General features: G+C 45.2%; 1 pseudogene; it reads right to left on the bottom strand.

Moving 5' to 3' along the window:
- Nucleotides 1-3,056: 3,056 nt before the first annotated feature.
- Nucleotides 3,057-13,157, bottom strand: LOC113886402 (annotated as a pseudogene).
- Between the last annotated feature and the right edge of the window lie 4,121 nt (nt 13,158-17,278).

The raw sequence follows: 17,278 nt of genomic DNA, 5'->3' as shown, positions 1-17,278 counted from the left end.
CAGGTCTTATGCCCAGAGTTCCTTTCAGAGAGTTAATTCATCAGCCCAACTTGGGTTTCTGCAGAGGAAACTACAACCTTCCCAGTTGGTAACTTCTGACTTATAGCTACCTGAACTCATCCCACAGAACCCAAATGGAGGTAAGTTCCAATGGGCAAGGCCTCTAAGGTCCTCCATCTCACAGCAGCTGTGTGCTAAGTTGTCTTCCACTCCCAGTCCTGAGCCCAGGATTCATGGACATCAGCAGGCAGTCATGGCCCCCTGCCCACTAGATGCAGCCCTAGCATTCTCAGTAACAGATACCTCTGAGCCACTTGTCCACTTATTGACATTGAACTTCAGTCAGGAACAACTGTTCTGGAGCAAGTACAGTCTCCCTCATCCAAGAGATGGGAAACTGAACCATAGGGTTTATGACTCACTCCAAGGCTTCAGGTAAGTTAATGAAAACCTGGGAACCAGGACCTCTGGTTCTCAGGCTAGGAGAACTCCAGGAAGTGAAAGATGAGAGAAAGTTCAATTGCATTCACTGCTGGGCAGCTCTCAGAGGTCTGCAGGTACCAGAGTGGAAGTTCCTTTCCCATTGTCCCTCAAGTCTGGCTGCAATTCTATCAGATCTGCCTTCTTGTAGCAGCAGGAAAGCACTATCTGGAGCTGGTCCTGCTGGGTTCCAGGCACAGTGGGGGAGCCCCAGCTGGAGTGTCCCCAGGAAGCAGTCATGCAGGTGGTGCCTGACTGACTCCCAGCTCAGCAGGCCCAGAGCTTCCACTCCTCATTCACACAACACAGACCCTTGAGACACTGGGTCACATGGACCTGCATTCACAAGAAGGAGCATTCCATGTTCAGCCCCCTGAGAACTTAGACGCAGAGTGTTACTCTTTCCTCAGGGAACCCCTGCCTGAGCAAGGTTTGGATTGAGACAAGCCTGTAATCAAGGGACTTGTTCCTTCTTTGATGCTCAAAAAAGATCTTGGAGCTTTGAATGCCTTGAGAGGGGGTGAACCATTCATGTTCTTTGGGGACTTTGCTTTAGGGAACTGGTTGGAGAAAAAGGACAGACACTCAGGACAATGCTGGACATCTCTGGGTCTCAGCTGGTTGTGAGTTGAGTTCCAGCCACCAGACTTCAGGGTCAGGTGCTGATCTTATTCACAAGCCACCTTTGGAGAAGGAAGAGAGGAAGGAGATTTTGCCCAGAGAGCAGTGTAGTCAGCCGGCCATGGGATCACACAAGGCAAGATGGGACAAGAGCTTTTGTCTCTTGGCTCTATCAGTTCCCTGGAGTTTCCACCCCTGAGGACAAGCACACAGAGATAGCCAGAGTCACTGGTGATGCCCCTGGCACCTGATGCCCCTGGTGATAACCAGCTTGTGTACACGGCCCTGGGCCCAGGGCTGACTCAGCCCTGTGACAGCACCAGGATCTCCCTTCTGGGGAGCATGAGATGGTTCATTGCTGGTAACTCACAAGTGAAGTATGTAATGAGGTCCTGGTTGGTGACCTGTGGTCAAGTTCCAAGCATGAAACCAATATTGGAACTGGAAAAGTAGCTATTTATTACGCTTGGTTACCTTGGGCCTTTACAGTGACTATTTCTCACATCAGAATGTTCTTCCAGCTTTTTGCTTTGCTGGCTTCTTCTCAATGTTTAGCATCATCTCAAATGTGTCTCCCTCAGACAGGCCTTCCTTGGCCACTCCAATCTCACAAGCACAGAGCCTGATCCATTCAAAGAGCCCACAGACACTGACTGCATTTCCCTCTGTGCTTTTCATGGGCACCTTTAGAGCTTGCAATTATTGAAATCAGTTGAGTTGGGCTCCTCTCACTAGTGGTTCAGACTTGGTTTTAAATCCTCACTGATTATTATGCACCTCCCAGACCCAAACAGAGGCACCCATTTGTTTTAGCACCATTAAGAGTGAAACTTATTTTTTTGGAGAATGAACATTTATTACATATGATGAGTAAGAAGAACACCAGGGGTCTTTCCCAAAGCAGTGTCTCCTGGAACAGCAAAACTGAAGTTTTAAGCTAAGGGTACAAACACAGTCATGAAGGGGCTTGGCTGCAGACAAAATCCAAGCTTTAGTTGACTGAGGTCAGAAAAGGTCAATATTGTTGTCCTGTTTGTTATTGGTCAGTCACTAAGTTGTGTCCAACTCTTGGCAACCCTATGAACTGCAAGTCAGACTTCCCTGACTTCACAATCTCCCAGAATTTGCTCAAACTCACGTCCATTGAGTCAGTGATGCCATACAACTATCTCATCCTCTGTTGCCACCTTCTTTTGCTTTCAGTATTTCCCAGCATCAGGGTCTTTTCCAGGGCTCTTCACATCAGGTGTCCAAAGTATTGAAACTTTAGCTTCAGCATCAGTCCTTCCAGTGAATATTCAAGGTTGACTTCCTTTAGGATTGACTGGTTTAATCTTCTTGCAGTCCAAGGGACTCTCAAGAATCTTTTCCAGCACCACAGTTCAAAAGCATCAATTCTTTGGTGCTCAACCTTCTTTATGGTCCAACTCTCACATCCGTACATGACTAGTGGATAAACCATAGCTTTGAGTATAAAAATCTTTGTTGACAAAGTGATGAAATATCAACAACCTCAGATGTGCAGATGATACCACTCTAATGGCAGGAAGTGAAGAGGAACTTAAGAGCCTCCTGATGAGGGTGAAAGAGGAGAGTGAAAAAGCTGACTTAAAACTCAACATTTAGAAAGCTAAGATCATGGCATCTGGTCCCATCACTTCATGGCAGATAGAAGGGGTTAACGTGGGAGCAATGACAGATTTTATTTTCTTGGGCTCCAAAATCACTGCAGATGGTGACTGCAGCCATGAAAGTAAAAGAGCGTGCTCCTTGGAAGGAAAGCTATGACAAACATAGCCAGTGTATTTAAAAGAGTGAAACTTTTTATTCTTTACTGAGAATAGGGTTTGCAGAGCACCAAACACAGTTCACCAGCATCGCTGGGCAGGAGTGCCCTAGTGTGAGCTAGTGTGTGTTAGGAGCGGCCTGATTGATTCCTGAACCAGTCCAAGCAGTTACACTGCTGGAGCCAGGCCAATCCTGTCATTTCCTCAATCATAAACAGAGAAATACAGCCTCAGGAAGACGTCACCCAGGATCCAGGTCTCTGTAGATGTACTCACTCTGTTCTCTTTAAAGGTGCCAAAGCAGTGGCCTTGAGAATCCTGGGGGAGTCAGAGACACACACCAGTCAGCCTGAGCCCTTACCTGCTGCTGCTGCTGCTGCTAAGTCACTTCAGTCATGTCCGAATCTGTGTGACCCCATAGATGGCAGCCCACCAGGCTCCCCCGTCCCTGGGATTCTCCAGGCAAGAACACTGGAGTGGGTTGCCATTTCCTTCTCCAATGTATGAAAATGAAAAGTGAAAGTGAAGTCACTCAGTTGTGTCCAATTCTTCGAGACCCCATGGACTGCAGCCTACCAGGCTCCTCCATCCATGGGATTTTCCAGGCAAGAGGACTGGAGTGGGGTGCCATTGCCTTCTCTGGAGCTCTTACCTGCAGCTGCAGTCAATATCCAGACTCAGCACACTTTTTGGTTTTATTTCCCTCTTTTGGTAAGTATCAGGTGGTTTTCTCAGCAGCTGCAGATGTGAGGGTTCATTCAAAAATGAAAAAGGCAAAGATATGTGGTTGCCATATGGCAGGAGAGTTGGGGAGGGGAGGATAGGGAATTTGGGATTATCAGAAGCAAAGCAATATACCGAGGACTGATAAAAAACAAAGTCCTAGTGTATAGCACAAGGAACTATATTCAATATTCATTGATGAGTTGTAATGAAAAGAATAAGAAAAAGAATATTTTTGTATGTTTGTAACTGAGTCATTTTGCTGTGCAACAGAACTTAATGCAACACTGAAGATCAGCCATACTTCAATACGTTTTTTTAGAAAAGAAGAAGAGTGTCCCATAGTTCTCCTCACACTTTGTTTCTTTCCTCTGACTCCTGCTCCTTGCTTCGATGCAGAGAATACCTGTTTTTCTCCTGCATCCGCACAACCTATTTTTTTTTTAAGCTTCTAATTTTGTTTCGGAGTATAGCCAATTAACAATATTATGAATTTCAGGTGGACAGTAAAGGGACTCAGTCATATGTATCCATGTATCCTTGTCCCAAAGACACCCCCCGCCTCCATCCAGGCTGCCACATAACTTTAGCAGAGTTCCCTGTACTCCTCAGGAGCTTGTTGTTGGTTAGCCATCTTAGATACATTAATAGTAGTACACACAACAGATTCTTTAAGACTTTGCTCAGGCCCTCTGGGGAGATTCCTTGGACCCACACTCACCCTCTTTGGCCACTCCAGGTTAGGTTGGGTGACTTACTCTGGTGCTCCACCCCCACCGGTTGGTCCGTAGCCCTCATCACCACTAATCTGTCCCCAGTGCCCCTTTAAGAGCACCTTGGGATGCCATTTTCATGGAATTTAGTGTAAATTAGCCTAGACGAAAGCAGGTCTCCTTATGGCTCCATGAACTGCGGGGTTAGAATTACTGAAATTCCCTCTCTTCCTCAAAGCCTTCTTTGAGCCCATCAGCCTGATCTGAACTCCCACTGGGAGCTGACATGAAGCCTCCACCCTGTGCCGGGGCTGAGCAGTCACTGTGCACCCTTTATTCACCTTAGCATCCAACTTCCCCACAGAGAGGACTGATACCCCAACTCCCAGAGGGGGAACTGGGCTTAGCAAGGGCAAGTTGCAGCCGAGAACTATGGTAACCAAGAACTTATCATTCAAACCAGGAAAACTTTGAGAAGTGAAGGGAAACAGTTACTTTATGGTGGGACAGCACACTGAGACTGTCCCTAGCCATTCTTCTTGTCACATGGCATATTTCATGGAATGCTAAAGCTGACTTTTTGTGTTCATGTATCTGAGGGCTCTGATTGATTGAAGCTCTCTGAGGACTGAGGATCTTAGTGTTCCCCTCTCCTTGTGACTCCCACCATGCCAGCATTGGGTGGTGTCTCCACATTTATTTCAGGATGATCAGTGTCCCAGACTGCCCTTTACTCTCAAGTGGTTGGTCTTGTGGAAGGCTCTGGCCCAGTCACAGGGGCTCAGCAGCATCTGCAATGGTGTGACATGGTCTGCAGAGGGCAGCCTCCTCCCAGCAGCAGCAAAAGGTTCCTGCAAGTTCCTATTTGAGAACCAACCCTCAGGGGTCTCCCCTCACTTTGAGGATGTAAGCTCGAGCTGGCATTGGGTAGTTGATGCCATTGATGGTGAAGAGAATTGAGGGCAGGGTATTGATGGCAAAACATGAAACGTAGTGCTGTTAGAGAGAGAAGGAGAGAGGTTGGCCCTGGAGATCCTTGTTGTGTGGGGAGACTGGGAGTGACCCTGTGGTATGACCCCTCACTTCGGAACCCTGTGGCCTGGTGTGATTAGCTTCTGGATGTTATTTACCAGTCTTGTTGGGCCAACGGTCACTGGTGTCCCAGTGTCCATAATGACATGACATCCACGAGAACAAGCAATAACCTTTCTTTTCATGGAGATGCTGGGACATCAGGACAAAGCAGGTGTCAAGGTTTATCTGAATGTCCCCAGAGCTGCCCCTTCCCCGAGTATTTCCTGAACAGCCCTTCATCTCCTGCCCTGACTCTTTTCCTTTGCTCTGGACATGACACCTTCCTTGACATCCTTGAATGCAGTACTTGACTACACCAGGCTCTTTTGTACCTTGACACAAGTTGGTCTTCCTTTATAAAAGACCCTCCTCCCCTTTGACTAGCTAACTTCTCATCTTCCAGATTCCAGCTTAACTGTCATGGTTTCAGGAAAGTCTTTCCCATGGTATATATCAGTCTCTTGTCTTGGTCACTTTCTGTAGACCCTTCCTCATGTCTAGTATGTACCAAAGTGACAATTCACTCTGTGTGTGAGTCATTTCTTTACATCTGCCTTCTTATGTAAGGGGAAGTTTTGTTCTCATCACGTCCCTAAAATGCCTGGCACACAGTGGATGAACGATGTTAGTCTGTTGAATGAGTGAATGAAGACTGTGAAAATAATGAATAAGGACCATCCAGAGAACTGTATCCAGTGTCGAACAAAAACAGGTCAAATGCACAGTGAACATGGAGGTTCCCAGGGGTAACAGATTCTCACAGGGGCAAGGGAGACCGGCTACCCTGGGAGAGGGTGTCTCCCTGCACTGCTCACTCACCCAGCTGAGATACTGAGGCCCTGGCCAGATGATAACTGACTAGCCCAGGGGACCCCCAAAGGACAGGTCAGCATTGTCTGAGGATACTACACATAATCTCATCCATTATTGCCCCTTGTTCTCATTTCTGGATCCCACCTTCCTGATTCTCTGTTATAACACCTGCTGCACTGTGTGCCCGGGGTAGATAGCTATAGTTATGTGGGGTGTCTTTTATTATGAGTTGCTTTCAGATCTCAATACTGTGGCCAGCCTCTCTCCACTGCTGGCTAGCTTCTCCCTAAGGAGACCAGTTTTCGCCATTTGTTCAGCACTTTCCCTGTTTTTAAACTGACATTGATCTGTAATGAGAACTTACTCTGTCCTGGGTAAACCTGGACAGTTGGTCATCTTATCATAACTCTGTTCAGGCTGAGGAAATTCTCCCTAAACCTTTTTTCACCAGACTGTAGGGTCCTCTAACTGTGCTCCCCACCTCACACTCAGGGGTGCAGTCCTCCCCCAGCTGCACAGGCCTCTCTGGACCCTGTGAAGGACCCTGGTCAAAGCCCTGGTCAGGAGGCCTGGGGTGATTATGGATCCACGGATGGTTTGTGTATCTTTGTGTTTGTGTGTTTATTTGTGTGTGTATTCCTATGTGGCTCTTTGTGTGTGCTTGTGTGTCTCTGACTGGCTATGCATGTTTATCTGTGCCTGCATGTGTTTCTATGTGCCTGCTGACATGCTGACATGTGCCCGCTTGTGTGTTTATGTGTGCTTTGTTTCTGTATGTGTCACTGTGGGTGGTGTATATGTCTGTTGACTGTGTGTCTGTGAGTGCATTTCTGTGTGTCTGCCTGTGTCAATGTACACATGTGGGAGCATCACTTGAGGTAGCCCTCAGAGGGAGAGGCTTGCTGGCCCATGTTTATCCACCAGTAAGCAATTTCGTTCAATGGTACCCAGTTGAGTTCTCCCTGGTAGTAGTCTTTGTCCACACCACCAAACATCACCACACAGCCACTTACCCTGCATCTGTAGAGAGAATAAAGATGGGGATCCTTGGAGGACAGTAAATAGTACTATTAGGGCTGTGCTTGTCCACCCATCAAGGCCCTAATAAGCTCCCTATTTACAGAAGCAGAGATTGAGCCCAAGAGGGCTTGAGAACCTGGTTGAGGCCAGTAACTGGCTAATGAGTGGACAGAGGTTAGAAGCTGAGTCACCTGGCCGGGCTCCACCCACCCAGGCTTCTGAAGAGACCCTGGACCTCCTGAGACCTGAGTGCTCAGATATACCCTCAGAGGACAGTATGCTGAAGGGTTTTGGCCTTCTGCTTGTCCAACTTGTCATTTTTCAGAAAAATCAAGGACTGAAAGCACTAAGAGTGTGGCTTCCGGTCACCCATATTGGCTTCATTGGCCATGACCTGTGCTATCTATAGGGCCTCCCATCAGCTGGGCCCACCGCCTCTGTTGTCCCTGTCTTGAAATTTCCAATACTTGGTGAACAATGGCTCCCACACTTTCATTTTTCACTGGCTCCTGAAAATTGGGTAGCTGTTGTTTGGTTCCCAGTGAACTCATAGTGAGGAAGGAAAGATTTCTGCCATCCCTCTCCTTCCTTCCATATCAAATCCATCAGCAAATCCTGTTGTCTTTTCCTCCAACTTGTATCCTGACACCTTCCATTGGTCTTCCCCTTTCCTCACCCCTAGACAAAGCTGCTTCTTTTGAGCCTAGGAGCATGGTTGTGTTCCAATAAAACTTTATTTATAAAAGCCAGTGGTGAAGCCAGGTGAGGGCTGGGGCCATAGTTATCTTGGGTTAGATTATCTCTCAGGATACTTCTGTATCAAGTGTTCGATAATTTTTGTGCAATGGAAAGCATCTTACAGCTAATTTGGATAGAGGGCTTGTCCAGCTCAGACTTACTTGCTCAAGAAGAAGGCAAAGACAGGCTCAGAAATGGCACCTTGTTTCTTCAGGTTGTCAAAGATGGGGATGGTTCCTATGGCGGACATGTGGGGGTAGTTCAAGCCCAGGAGGCCATCAAAAGGTGTATTATCAAACTTGTTTAGCTCCAAGCTTAGGCCAAATGGCTGGTCAGTGCTAACAAGGTCCCCAGTCTGTGGAGAGAAGAGTATTCCCACATAAAGATTTAGGAAGTGGGGCTGGGACTAGGCTGATGTGCATTGCCATTAGATCCTCAGAGAAGAACTGACGCTAAGCTGTGTCTTTGATGGACCTCAGATGGCTAGACCAAGATGGGAGGGAAATTTGGGTTCCATTTGTGTGGGGCTGTGGATTTTAAAACATCTGCCCCTCTGTCAAATTGGCCTCAAGCCTTCTTTCCAGTGGGGCAACCAAGAGACTCAGGTCAGGACCCAGTGGTGCCCCCTTCAGGACAAAAAGAGTAGAGAGCAGGAGAGCCTTCTATTGGCGACACTATGACTGAAGACAAAAATGGACTGAATTGATTGCAATGTATTTTGGATTCTGCATCTGCCAGGATGGCAGAAGCCAATTACGCAATGTTGCTGGCAAGGTTCTTATGAAATTACCTCCTGGGAAATACACATTGGGGATATGTGTGTCTTTGTGTGAGTGTGTATGAGAGAGAGAGAGTAAAAGAGGGAGGGCAACTCCGGAGGTAATTTGGGGGAGGCAGGCTGAAGGTTTTATTAGACTCTCAAAGGCCCCTGAGGTGAGAAACCATTTATTAGGCCCCACAACATCTCTGGCCTCCTTCTTTCTCAACTTGGATATCTGAAGTGCTTGACTGCCCCCAGAGTCCCCAGATTAGTTTTATCCTGTCCCCAAACATCTTACAGCAGCTTCAGTCCCGACAAGCCAGTCCACCTCCACCGCATACCACATATGTGACCTCAGCAAGGCCCTTGCTGTCTGCACCTCAGTTTCCTCATCTGTATCATAAGCTTATCAAAGTACCTGCTGCGTGGGTTGTTGCAGGATTAAACAAGTTATTACCATCAAAGTGCCTGGAACAGTCAGAGAATATAAAAGTGCATGCTCTTTTCCCCCTTCTTCTTGCTCCCTTCAAAATGAACCTTGAGCTGCTCATGGGCAGTGGAGCTGCAAGTCCACACCTCAAGGCACTCTCTGGGTTAGCTAATCTGGGAGTTTGTGTGTCAACACAGGCGCTGTCTCCCCAGGGACAGGATCCTGTAGGTAAGATGGCCAATATCTATGGGAGTTAGGAAAGGATGGGTTCTGCCAGCTGGTCCTGCATCTGTTTTGTAAGCAGCAGTCACTCCATAGTCAGTCCTGACTCAGCTTCTGTTTCCACATTACCCAAGTGGTGTCATAAGCAAACTTCATTATTCCAGTTTCATAGATGATGTTCAAAGGCTTATTGGTATTCCAATAGGTGGAAGACTCATGATACTTGAAGGTATTGTGTGTATCTGCAGACACAAGACATGAAGGTCAGACAAGTGCCAAAGGTGGCGGGCAAGTAAAAGATGGGTGGATTGAGAGGTGCTTATACTCACAACAGGATGGACTAGTGCAAAAGATGAAGGGCACCCACAAGTCAGATAAGCCTGTATCAAAGATGACCTGAAACTCCTGAGGGGGTGTTCCAATGGTGATGTTACCCACAGAGGACAACTGTGGGGACCAAAAGGGGGTTGGTTAGCGCAGACTTTGCTCCCTTCGATTCCCACACTGCTGCCTCTCTCTGGGTGTCACATGTCTCCTGAGATCACTTTCCAACCACTGTGCAGCTCACAGCCATAGCTCACAGAAATGCCTGCATTTGATTTTTTTTGCTGTACTATGCGGCATATGGGATATTAGTTCTATGATCAGGCTTTGAAACAGTACCTCCTGCATTGGAAGCCCAGAGCTATAAGCACTTGACCCCAGGGAAGTCCTAGTACCTTCATTTGAGGAGCTCTCTAGTCTCCTCTTCAAATTCAGCCTGAGCACCCCCTTCCCCAGAAGGTCCACCTTGATCAACCCCAGCCACTCCCTCTAAACTCAAACCATATCCAATCAACACCACACAGGTGACCCTTTCATTTGACATGTATTTACTCTTTGCCTATTTCTCATGCTAGCCTGGGCATTCTTGAAGACAAATTGAGCCTTTATTTAAAAAAAAAACTCTAATAAAAGAAGAGCAGTTTAGTAACTCTACTGAACAATTTTACTACACAACTTACTGCTATTATCCTTGCATCTGTTGAAGCTGAATTCCTCTGCCTGGGGATTCACAATTGCTTTGCAGTTGGCTTTATTTTTTGACTGGAGATGGCTCACCCTTCATCTGTAACTGAGTGGCTCACTTAGTTCAGAAGGAACAATCTCCCTCAAACTAATGACACATCTTTGACACAGAAATGGTTGTTTACCTGCCACCTGGTAATGCTGGGCCCAGTCACCACAGACCGAGAGTTGAGGATGAGAGTGTCTTCTCCTCTGGAATGGGGTCCTTGTTCCCCAGTGTCCCTGCCTTCTGCAGGAGCCCCAGCCCCAACATCTAACCTGCCACCTCTGGATGAGACCCAGTACTAGGCCCTAGACCACCAGGGAATGCTGTGGACCGCCATCCTCCGAACACACTCACATCCAGGAAGTTCCTCATGGGTACAGATGTTATATTTGAATCATAAGTAGAAATCTGGGACATTCTGTAAGCATGTTACTCCAAGATATTGTTCAGCAAGTTTTTTTTTTTCACTGAGCATTTCTTGCAGGGTCTTCACTTTCGTTAGAGGTATTCTTTCACTGAGCATTGGGGAAAGAAAACAAAGAAAAAGCAACAATTAGCTGTCAGTGTTCAGGTATAGCTGTCATTGTAATGACACTGTGTATTTTCCAATCATTTTTATGAGTGTCACCTATTATCAGAATTTTATGCATATACCATGACAAAGACATAGGTTTCAATTCAGATTCTGTTTTATAATCTTGGGTAAGCCATATGACCATGTCGGGGTCTCGGTTTCCATCTCAGTAAAAAAGGTGGAATGTAATAATTTCCACCCTCCAAATTGAATATTCTGGGGATAGGTAAAATGATGGATATAATGTACCTGATAAATAGGAAGTCTCAATAATGACAGCCATTAGCATTGCTTTTGACATCCCACTGTATCCTTCTCAAGGAAGCTTAGGTAGGGAGGTAGAAGGGGGATTCCTATCCTCTTTCTACAGGGGAGGAATTTGAAATGCAGGAAGTGTTTGAGTTGGCTGTGGTCACACTGCTTGTCAGATGTAAACAGTATATAACTAGCTCTCCCAATTTTTCTCCAAGTTGAAAGTGAAGAGAGCGTTGAAAGAAGAATCCAGGAGATAAAGAACAATTTAGGGAGATTAAGAGGCTCGAGAAGCAAGAAAGAGTCAAAACTGAAAAATTAAAAGAAAAGAAAAACAATACACAGAGATCTGCACTCACAGAGACTTCCAAAAAGAGGGAGACATAAGTGAGGGAGATACAGAGATGCAGACATAGACATATACACACTGAAGTAGAGAGAGAACAGAGAAGAGATCTAGAAAAAACTGTGGAAAACTGCTGTTCCTAGGACCACACCTACCTCTTCAGTTCTTTTTTTTTTTTTTTTCTAATTTTATTTTATTTTTAAACTTTACATAATTGTATTAGTTTTGCCAAATATCAAAATGAATCCACCACAGGTATACATGTGTTCCCCATCCTGAACCCTCCTCCCTCCTCCCTCCCCATACCATCCCTCTGGGCCATCCCAGTGCACCAGCCCCAAGCATCCAGCATCATGCATCGAACCTGGACTGGCAACTCGTTTCCTACATGATATTTTACATGTTTCATTGCCATTCTCCCAAATCTTCCCACCCTCTCCCTCTCCCACAGAGTCCATAAGACTGTTCTATACATCAGTGTCTCTTTTGCTGTCTCGTACAGCGGGTTATTGTTACCATCTTTCTAAATTCCATATATATGCGTTAGTATACTGTATTTATGTTTTTCCTTCTGGCTTACTTCACTCTGTATAATAGGTTCCAGTTTCATCCACCTCATTAGAACTGATTCAAATGTATTCTTTTTAATGGCTGAGTAATACTCCATTGTGTATATGTACCATAGCTTTCTTATCCATTCATCTGCTGATGGACATCTAGGTTGCTTCCATGTCTTGGCTATTATAAACAGTGCTGCGATGAACATTGGGGTACACGTGTCTCTTTCCCTTCTGGTTTCCTCAGTGTGTATGCCCAGCAGTGGGGTTGCTGGATCATAAGGCAGTTCTATTTCCAGTTTTTTAAGGAATCTCCACACTGTTCTCCATAGTGGCTGTACTAGTTTGCATTCCCACCAACAGTGTAAGAGGATTCCCTTTTCTCCACACCCTCTCCAGCATTTATTATTTGTAGACTTTTGGATCGCAGCCATTCTGACTGGTGTGAAATGGTACCTCATAGTGGTTTTGATTTGCATTTCTCTGATAATGAGTGATGTTGAGCATCTTTTCATGTGTTTGTTAGCCATCTGTGTCTTCTTTGGAGAAATGTCTATTTAGTTCTTTGGCCCATTTTTTGATTGGGTCATTTATTTTTCTGGAGTTGAGCTGTAGGAGTTGCTTGTATATTTTTGAGATTAGTTGTTTGTCGGTTGCTTCATTTGCTATTATTTTCTGAACTGAACAATTGCAAGGAGTTCCATTTTCAATAGGTCATGACATGACGAGGCCCCAAGAGTTCTGCAACCATGCAAACCTACACAAGACCCTTGAGACCCACAGTTCCTCTAGCAAGGTACTTATCAATAAATAGGAGTTGAACTTTAAGACTCTCGTGAATGATTACATTTCCTTCTAACTCTGATTGGTGAAAGAATAATCAGATGAAAAGAAGCATCTCAGAAAGGAATATAATGCCACTTACAGTCCCCATACTTACATGACTATGCACTCTGAGAGGGACACCAGCCCAGGGTGCCCAAGCTACTTCATGCTTCTTTCCTGGCTTCAAGTACTCAGGGAAGCTTCAGTTGTTATCATGCAGTGGTGACCAGTAACTTCTAGTGATATATGCTCTGACCTGCCCTAATTGTCCCCTTTAGGCACTAATTTTTTATAATAACACGAAGTTTTCAATAATCTTTACCTCCATCAGTGACCTTGGGGAGTGGACTTTGAAAATCCTCCCAAAATAGAGAATTCTACTGTAATGTCTTCCTTGGGGTTTTGCTTGAGTATCACTGACTTGATGGACATGAGTTTGAGGAAACTCTGGGAAGTGATGAAGGACAAGGAAGCCTGGCTTACTGCAGGTCAAATAATCACAAAGATTTGGACTTAGCAACTGAAGAGCAACAAGAACATAGTATCTAGAGAAGCTGGTGTTTGGGTGGGAGTGGAGAAAGGTTTAGAAGAAAGAGGAGACTGTTGGGCACCGGTGCAAGTCCTTCATTTGCAAGCTAAGGAGCACAAGGTTTTGAATGTGTATCAAAGGTTAAAAAAAGAAATCAACTGTTTTCTGCAGGAGTGAGAGCTTTGACTAAGTTTGTTCTCTAGATTTTGTTGAGGGATGTGGGAGAGACTTGGGGCGGGCTGAATCTGCAGAAACCAGGTGACCAGCTGCTGGATGGCCAAGCTCATGGTAGACATTCTGCACTAGGTGGAAAAGGAGTCCAGAGAAAAAGTCTCCCTTCTGGAGTGTACTTACTAATGTATGAGGTTGTTGCGGCAGATCACTTCAATGGTGTATTGAGGCAGGTAAGAAATGCATGATGGGTGGTTTGCTTTGGTCAACTCCTTGGGCAGTTAGATGACTGAAAGTCTGGTTACTTCATTCCATGGCTGGAATCATCCTTGGGAAAGAAAGCTAGATCAGATCCACACATATTTCTTCATTAAACCACAAGCATAGGAGATTTATAAGGCAATTGCAGATGTTTTAGACATGAGGGACCAAATGAGGTAGTTCCATTTAAGAGGTTGATATTGGACTGTGCAGGTGGCCATAGTTACAGCTTTTTGTGTTACGCTAGAGATGTGGGCAGAGAAGGCAACGGCACCCCACTCCAGTACTCTTGCCTGGAAAATCCCATGAATGGAGGAGCCTGGTAGGCTGTAGTCCATGGGGTTGCTAAGAGTCAGACACGACTGAGCGACTTCCCTTTCACTTTTCACTTTCATGCATTAGAGAAGGAAATGGCAACCCACTCCAGTGTTCTTGCCTGGAGAATCCCAGGGACAGGGGAGCCTGGTGGGCTTCTGTCTATGGGGTTGCACAGAGTCGGACATGACTGAAGCAACTTAGCAGCAGCAGCAGCAGCAGAGATGTGGGAAACTGACAAGAGACCAACAGCCTTTACAACTCTCCTTGCAGTGTGATTTCAGGCTAGAAATAGTTGGCAAGGAAAGGCCTACTGGTAAGGCTGAGGAAGGGAGTAATCTGAGCCAGTCCTTTAGCTCCTGTTTCAGCATGAAAAACAGAAACATCGGCTCAGTCAGCGTTCTGTGTCATCATTCAAAAATACATGTGATTTTGCTTGACTCAATATTTAGCCTTGGAGGTGGCAGCCATAACCTCTGAACAGAAGATTGCCTCCTCCCAGGATGCATAATAATTCATATTTGATCCAGAATCAGGAACTCAGAAAGTCCTCTTAGGGCCACTTGCTCCTTGCAGGCACGCATGCAATCTCAAAGGTGGAATTATCATCATGATGCCCATATTCCAGATGAGGAAACTGAGGTTAAGGGACTTGATCAAGGTCACACAGCTAAGCACGTATAAAGTCAAGCACAAACCCAGGGCAACAACAGTCCTCAAATTGTGTATTTTTGCTCTGCACCCACCAGGGGTGAAGGGTCATGATCTATCACTAATTGTTTAGGCAGAAGTAAGAAATATTCAGACTTAAAAGGAAGAAACTAAGGAAAACTACTAGAACATTCAGCTATGACCTCAATCGAACACCTTATGATTATACAGTGGAGGTGACAAATAGATTCAAGGGATTAGATCTGGTAGGCAGAGTGCCTGAAGAACTGTGGATGAAGTTTCCTAACATTGTACAGGAGGTGGTGACCAAAACCACCCCCGAGAAAAAGAAATGCCAGGAGTCAAAGTGGTTGTCTGAGGAGGCCTTACAAACAGCTGAGCAAAGAGAAGCCAAAGTCAAATGAGAAAGGGAAAGATATACCCAATGGAATGTAGATTTCCAGAGAATAGTAAGCAGAGATAAGAAAATCTTAAGTGAATACTGAAAGGAATAGAGGATAACAGTAGTATTGTAAAGACTGTATATCTCTTCAATAAAATTGGAGATACCATAGGAACATTTCATACAATGATGGACACAATAAAGGACAGAAAAGGCAAGGATGTAACAGAAGCAGGAGAGATTAAGAAGAGGTAGCAATACACAGAATTATACAAAAAAGGTCACAATGACCTGGATAGACATGATGTTGGGGTCACTTATGTAAAGCAAGACATCCTGGAGTATGAAGTCAAGTGGCCTAAGGAAATATTAGTGGAAGTGATGGAATTCCAGCTGAGCTGCTAAAAGTCCTAAGAGATGATGCTGTAAAAGTGCTGCACTCAATACCTCAGCAAATTTGGAAAACTCAGCAGTGGCCACAGGACTGGAAAATGTCAGTGTTCATTCCAATTCCTAAGAAGGGCAATTCCAAAGAATATTCAAACTATCAAAAACTGCACTCATCTCACATGCTAGAAGGTAATGCTCAAAATTCATCAAACTAAGCTTCAACAGTACATGAACTGACAGATTCCAGATGTAGAAGTTGGAATTAGAAAAGGTGGATGTACCAGAGTTCAAATTGCCAACATCCGTTGAATCATACAGAGAATAAGGGAATTCCAGAAAAAACACATTTGCATCTGCTTCACTGACTATACTAAAGCCTTCCACTGTGTGGACCACAACCAACTGTGGAATAGTCTTAAAGAAATGGTAGTCCCAGATCACTGTATCTGTCTCTTGAAAAATCTATATGCAGTTTAAAAAGTGACAGAGCCAGGTGGAACAGCTGAATGATTCAAAATTGGGAAATGAGCACAAGAAGGTATATATTGTTACTCTGCTTATTTAACCTATATGTAAGACACATCATTCAACATGCTGGGCTGGATAATCCCAAGCAGGAATCAAGATTACTGGGAGAAATAACAACAGCAGATATATGAAGATGTTACCACACTAATGGCAGAAAAGGAAAAGGAACTAAAGAACCTCTTGATGAGGGTGAAAGAGAAGAGGAAAAGTCTGCCTTAAAAGTCAACATTCAAAAAACTAAGATCATGACACTCAGTCCCATCACTTCATGGCAAATAGATGCAGGAAAAGTGGAAACAGTGGCAGATTTTATTTTCTTGGGCTCCAAAATCACAATGGACCTTGACTACAGCCATGAAATTAAAAGACACTTGCTCCTTGGAAGTAAAGCTATGACAAACCTGGACAGTGTATTAAAAAGCAGAGACATCACTTGGCTGACAAAAGTCTGTAGTGTCAAAGCTATGGCTTTTCCTGTAGTCTTGTACAGATGTGAGATTTGGACTATAAAGAATGGGGAACACCTAAGAATTGATGTTTTTGAATAGTGGTGCTGGAGAAGATTCTTGAGAATCCCTTGTACAGCAATGAAATCAAACCAGTCAGTCCTAAAGGAAATCAAACTGTGACCCCTGCTGTACCATCTTAGACCTCTACTGAAGGTGTTCATGTGGAAAGAACTGATGCTTCCACTCCAAAACTGCCTAACCATGGCAATTCGAACCAAATGTTTTGTAGTACTACCCCTGGAGGAAGTTGAGAAAGGTTTAAGATTCTGCAGACCCTGAGTCCCCTAATTCTTGAGTTGCAGTCTCCCCATCAGAGTTGGAGGCCAAAGAAGGCGCATTCTGGGCCCTGGAGGAGGATAATGGCTCAGGGATCCACAGGGGCCGTCACTTGCCAAGTGAAACTGGAAAGGACACAGCAGGTGTGTGTGGCAGAGAGCTGGTGACTTGGGTGGGGGGACAAAAAAGAACGCTCTTAGTATGAAAAAGCTCACCTAGAGTCCCTGGAGCAGAAGCCCACTGCCAATGTTCATCT

Source organism: Bos indicus x Bos taurus, chromosome 29 (genome assembly GCF_003369695.1).
Source record: "Bos indicus x Bos taurus breed Angus x Brahman F1 hybrid chromosome 29, Bos_hybrid_MaternalHap_v2.0, whole genome shotgun sequence".
In the NCBI taxonomy this organism is placed as follows: Eukaryota; Metazoa; Chordata; class Mammalia; order Artiodactyla; family Bovidae; genus Bos; species Bos indicus x Bos taurus.
This window is presented reverse-complemented; position numbering and strand designations above follow the sequence as displayed.